Genomic DNA, 6,136 nt, shown 5'->3' with positions numbered 1-6,136 from the left:
AGGCTTTGCTTGTTGTTCACCATCTCTCTGGAAGAAATATAATTTGAAGAAAACAGGGAGAGTGTGTGTGTGTGTGTGTGTGTGTGTGTGTGTGTGTGTGTGTGTCTTACAGGATTGGGAGTGAGTCCCACTTTTCTTGGTCTTTCTCCCACTGTACCAGCTAGGCTGGTTTTCTGACTCTCTTCCTTGTATGTCTGGGCCTTTGTGCCAACTGATGCCCTTGCCAGGAAAGCCTGGTCCTTTTGTGTCATTTAATGGACAAAGCCCCAACTAGGGAGTCAGGAAACTTGACCCCTGATTCTGGCATTGATGTGCTGGATCGCATTCATCAAAGCACCTGGACTCCTTGAACCTTCATTCCCAAAGTGTAGTAGGAAATATTTATTGACGCAAACTGAGTCCATCTATACAGGGGAGAAAAGACCAGCCTGAGCTACCGCTCTGCTACGTGGTTGTAAGAATTAAATGACATAACAGACATTAGAGCAGGATTCTTTTTTGATGTCTACCCACCATCGGTGCCCAGGACAGAGCCTTCTGAGATAATCCGGCCCACAGTGCCTGCTCTCCTTCAACTTGTCACTTTTTGGCTTTTTACTGCTTTGCTTATTTATGATCTGTTTATATGTTGTGTTTTATCCACTCTTCTTGTCCATAAGCTCCTTTTCTGCTCCTTTGTATCTCTTCAATGCCTAGTGTGATGCCTTAACATATCTGGCTCTGTACATCTTTGTGGCCTGATTGTTTAATTGAAGATGGGATACGTGGAAGGAAGCTTATTTTAGGGACCTTAGGTTTGAGATCATTTTATGCTCCTTTTCATGGTGGAATGAAGGATGAATAACACAGTCTGAATGAATAATTCAGTGTGTCATGATTTTGGAAGGAAGTAAAAAGAAGGCATCTATACATGTCATTTTCAATCTTCTTGACTTGAATTGCCTGATCTTATTCAGTCAAACAATGGAAGCTGGGGACAATCGTTGAACTTATTATTTGGTTCTTTGAGACAACGTAACTGAATGATTGACTGTCTTTTCTTCTCAGCAAAATTTGCTGCCAGTAGAAACCACTACTGGTAACCAGATTGAGGCAAAAGGGATACTATCTGGTGAGGAAGCAGCAAAATAACAACATCTTTATTTTTGCCTTATTGGTGTAACTTTCTTTACAAAGAAGACATGGAAGAGAAAGGACTTGGAGAGTTGGAGAGGAAAATGAAAAGAAAATCAGACTGTAGGGAAAATCCAGGATGAAGCAAAGAAAAGTTCAGAGAGTAGAGAAAGTGTCCGTGGGAGGCCCCAGTTGGGGTTTTTCCCACCCACGGGGAGAGGACCAGCCACTTGCCTTCCTCCCATCTCTTCCCACCAGTGTGGGGTCAGTGTCTGACCCCAGCCTGGGTGACTGTCAGCTCCTGCCCTTTCTCCAGCAGACCCCAAAGCGTCCCCTCACCTCTGTTTGGGCAGGACAGGGCAGTGACCCAGGGGTGGTCTCTTTTTCTGTTGTTCCTGTTTTAACATTATTTATTTGTGTGTTTGACCAGCCATACGGGTGCATGGTAAATAATTCAAAAGGCTTGGAAAGTAGCTATAATGAAAAGCGAATCTCCCTCCCACTACTAACTTGTTTCTCAGGAATTCTTTCAGAGATATTGTATGAATATATCAGCATATTCTCTTCAAGAACATAAAGAGTAACATCCTTCATACACTTCACATACTTCTCTATACCTTGCTTTTTTCTTCACTTTTCTATATCAGGCCACATAGATCTATGGAATTCTTTTAGTGGCCATCTGGTACTCTTCTAGCACACTAAGCAGACCCAGAAAGATAAGTGTCTTTTGCTATTGCAAACTATATTGCAACACACCTGCCTACACATGTGTTTCTGAAGCAGCCCTTTTCTTCTTTACACCCAGGACTTCCCAGAACTCATGCTTCAGGTGAGCTCAGTCATGTTTCCTTATACATTTCCCATTCCTCCGGGTCGTTCCCTGCTGTTCCGCTCCTTCCCGTGCAGCACTGCTGCCTCCCCTGCGGGCTAAAGCTCTCCCTCCAGCGAGAACTTCATTTCCCTTTGGCTACCCGAGACCTGGCTGAATTGGTCTGTGTCTGCCTGTGTGTCTTTATCCCACCCCAAACGTGATTCTTCAAATTCAGCCAGGCTCGCCCTTTGTTAGAGAGAGCCCAGTTTTTCTAAGCATATTTCAGAGGAGCAGCATTCAGATTCAAATTTCTCCTGCACTTGGCTGCAGTCGAAGTGACCAAAAAGAATAAATTGTAGCCAGACAGGGCACACAATCATCCAGCATGGTGGAGGGTTTTGTTGGCGGCAAATCCTGTCACCAGGCAGGAAGGCATCCACCCCACGGCACGTCCCAAGGGAGGCTGCGATAGACAGTGAAGCCTGGGCCACCTCCAGGCCCTGGCAATAGGTTCTGGCGCCTAAGTGCCAGTGTGAGAGAGGGAGGGGCAGCCGGAGCCGGAAGAGGCAGGGAAGGGCAGCTGGACATCATGCCACTCAGTCCTGCTTTTAGCAGATGAGGAAACACCAGGTCTGTGCTGTGTCTGTTAGCCCGGCGGTTCTAAACTTTTAGGGTCAACAAATGCCTTTGAGAATCTGATGAAAGCTTTGGCCCCTCTTCCCAGCAAAAATGAAAATCTTTCAGACACCGAAAATTTTGGAGACACTGCATGTGTTGTTTGGGGTGGTGGGGAGAGAGGATATTCTGGGTAAGAATTAAATAAGATAATGCCTGTATCAGTTTTCTCTCAGAGCGCTAAACAAATGCCAGGCATTACTCTGTTCTTCACCTGGAGGGCTCAGAACAAAACATTCCTCCAGGAACCTACATTTAGCTGGGCTTTCTTTTAAATCATAGCATTTCTGGAAGGTGCTGGTTGGAATATGAACACTGAATACAGCCCCCTTTTCTGTGAGGAAACTGTCCCCCCACCCCTCACTGATCTAAAGTGTGGACAGTAAACTGGAAGTTTTCTAAGGATTCCATGCACTAATGGCCTTGCCAAAGTCTCCTCTCCAAGTCGAAGGAACTTTTGGGCAGGTGGCCACCAGCTCCCTGCCTTCTTAGCTCACCTCTTTCATAAGCTCCAACGTGCCCTAGCCTGGCTTTTTCAGGAGGGCTCCTTGGTCTGGATTGGAGGACATCCAGGATTCTTCACTGCTCTTCTGCCCAAGGTGTTATCAGCCCCTGGGGGACCATCTTACTGCAAAGGCTGTCAGCAGTAGGAGCTTTTACTTTCAAGCAATGACCTAACTGGTTCTTTTCTTAATACAAAAGAAAGACTATTCCATTCTATTCTACTGCCATTCTGCTGGGGGCACTTGGCATTTTTTGTTTAGCACCCCACGGCTGGTTGTTTTGTGTGTGTGAGTGTGTATGTGCACATGTGTGCACATGCATGTGAACTGGTTTTTTGTTTCCCGAATCATTCTATTGCAATTACTTCATCATATTCAAATCTCCTCACACTTACTAGTGCTCCAGTTAGTGGGCAACAGCCTGGGCTTGCAAATTGTTACGAAATGAGAATTTAGTTAGTTAAAATATGTGTCACAAAGGGATATGATCTTTATTCTATTAACTTAATTTAATTTTTACATTTTAAATTATGAAATATTTCAAGAATACAGAAACATATAGAAACATGTAATTGACCTTCACATACCCCATCCCCTTGACTTAACAAATGGGTAGCATTTTCCCATTATTACAGCAGAACTTTCTCTTTTTGGTAGTAAATAAAATATTAAAGACACAGCTAAAGCCTGATGCTCTCACTCCTTCTTGCTCCCTCCCCTCAGGAAAAGCACATGTTTTATATTTTCACTACATATGTGAATGTGGCTATAAACAATAGAAGATATTGTTTCATTTGTTTTCACATCTACTAAATGGGGTAATACTGTGGGCATCATTTGCAACCTTTGTTTTTCAAGGTGTAATTTCATTACACTGTGTTTTCGACATTTATCTGTTGATCAATGAAGTGCTCATTGACTCACTTCATTGTTATATAGTGCTCCAGAGCATGGAATTATACAGTTAACTTATCCATTTTCTTAACTGGTTATTTAGGTTGTCTCTCTCTCCCTGTCTCCCTTTTGTTGCTCTTGCAAACAAAGTTGCAAAGAATATTGGTGGGTTGCTTCCTCCAGCCCAAGCGTGAGAATACTCCTATGGTATGGGTGTGGAAGTAGAACTGATGGCTCATAGGGTATGGAAATTCATTTTATAGTTGAGACTGAAATGTCTTTTGGTTGTTGGTAGTTTAGTTTTACTTTTGTTTTTTGTACCCCTCTGGTGTGTGTATATGGTGAATTATGTTTGTGGGGTTCCTTGTATTGAGGCATGCTTGCATTTTGGGGTTGAATACACCTTGCTTGGTGATACTGAATTATTCTATTAATGCACTGCTGAGTTTGCTAATACTTTATTTAAAATACTTGAAGTGAAATCGGTTTATGGTTTTCTTTTTTATGTGGTTTAATCTTTGCCAGATTTGGTTTCAATCTTATTCTGGCCTCACAAAAAGAGTTTTCTGACTGAAAATGTTTAAATAATTTCAGAATTATTCAACATGTATTTGAATAAATTCAAAACATTTATTAAGTCACTACTACACGCTGGGCACTGGGGATATAGTAATGATCATCCCTACTGGTGAGGGAAAGACAGATTGTAAACAAATAAATAGTTAAAGTGTATAATCTGTCACATGGTGGTATGTGTTGTGGAGAAAAATAAAGCAGGGGCGGTGGATAGGGAGGGCTGGGAGGCCGTTGAGGTTTTACACTGGGTCAGGCAAGGCCCCATGGATGGTGACATCTGAGCAAAGCCCTGAGGAGGTGAGGGAGCTCACCCTGTAACATCTATATAACTACTCGTTAAATCATTAAAAAAAACCACAAAAAAAAACAAACAACAAAAAAAACCTGTTTATATTGTTGAATCTGGGTTGGTTTTTTTTTTTTTTTTTCCTTCCCCAGGCAGGATAACTGACTTTGTAGGAATACCTAGTTTCCTTGGGGGATCTCACCTGTGACACAGGCCCCCAAGACACCCCCTCCACACTGTCCAGTTAGCCAGGGATTACGGTTTTGAGTAGCTCAGAACAGAGAAGGGAATTTATGTTCACAGATTACCCACGGCCTCCACTACTGAAGAGATGGAGACAAAGCTGTCAGGAGCTCATATTTAGACATCAATTGGCCGAACTGAACATAGAGCAGGAGAGACTTGGTTGTCCTGTTATTTCTTTTGCAGTCTGTCCCCATGCCTCAATTTTCCCATCTGTAAAATGGAAATAACTGACTTACGTCAATATAGTTTGCCAAAGGGAGAGGGTAAGGGGGATGGAAGCAACAGATTTGGGAACATTTACCATCACTTTTATGAAGTACATTGAGTTTCACACTAAAAAATAAAGTCAGCCTACCTCTTGTAAAAGAATTATAGTAGAAGGGGGGACTAAGCGCTCCGCTGGCAGCTGGAGTAACAAAAGCAACTAGGATAGGTCAGAATCCTCCGGGGGTTTCCCCACACAGGTCTCCCAAGCTCCCGGACACCTGAAAGGAAGGGGAGCCAGGAAGCGGCGGAATCTGCGCCGGGCGCCCGGCCGGACAATGCGGGGTTACTCGCGGTCAGAGCGCCGCCCAGCCAGCACAGCCAGCTCTCCACTCCTTAAGGTGGGAGTGCCGGGCGCTGCCGGTCCCGGTGCGTTCTACCTCCCCCGGGCCCTTCAGGGTCCCCGAGAGCTGCCGCGACTCAACCAGTCCCCCGGCCGCCCTGGCCGCCGCCCGGCGATGCCCAGGCTCCGCCCCGCGCCCCCTGCCCTGGATGCAGGCTCCGGGTCACGATCTCCGGGAACCGCCGTTCACAGCCCCGGGGTCCGGCAGGTGGAGCCGGAGATGGGACCTGGGGGAGGAGTTGGGACACGGATCCTAGAGGGAAAGAAGAGGAGGGAAAAAGTGATGGGGAAGAGAGCGTGCTTAATCCGCTCCACAGGTAGTTACGGCGCGAGTCGGCGCTGGCCACGCGTCTTAGCCCCCCTAGCTCGGCTCCGAGTTCCCTTTAGGGGCTGTCGACTTGTGTCCTTCTAGTCCTCCGCCC

Source organism: Choloepus didactylus, chromosome 16 (assembly GCF_015220235.1).
Source record: "Choloepus didactylus isolate mChoDid1 chromosome 16, mChoDid1.pri, whole genome shotgun sequence".
NCBI classification, from domain to species: Eukaryota; Metazoa; Chordata; class Mammalia; order Pilosa; family Megalonychidae; genus Choloepus; species Choloepus didactylus.
This window is presented reverse-complemented; position numbering follows the sequence as displayed.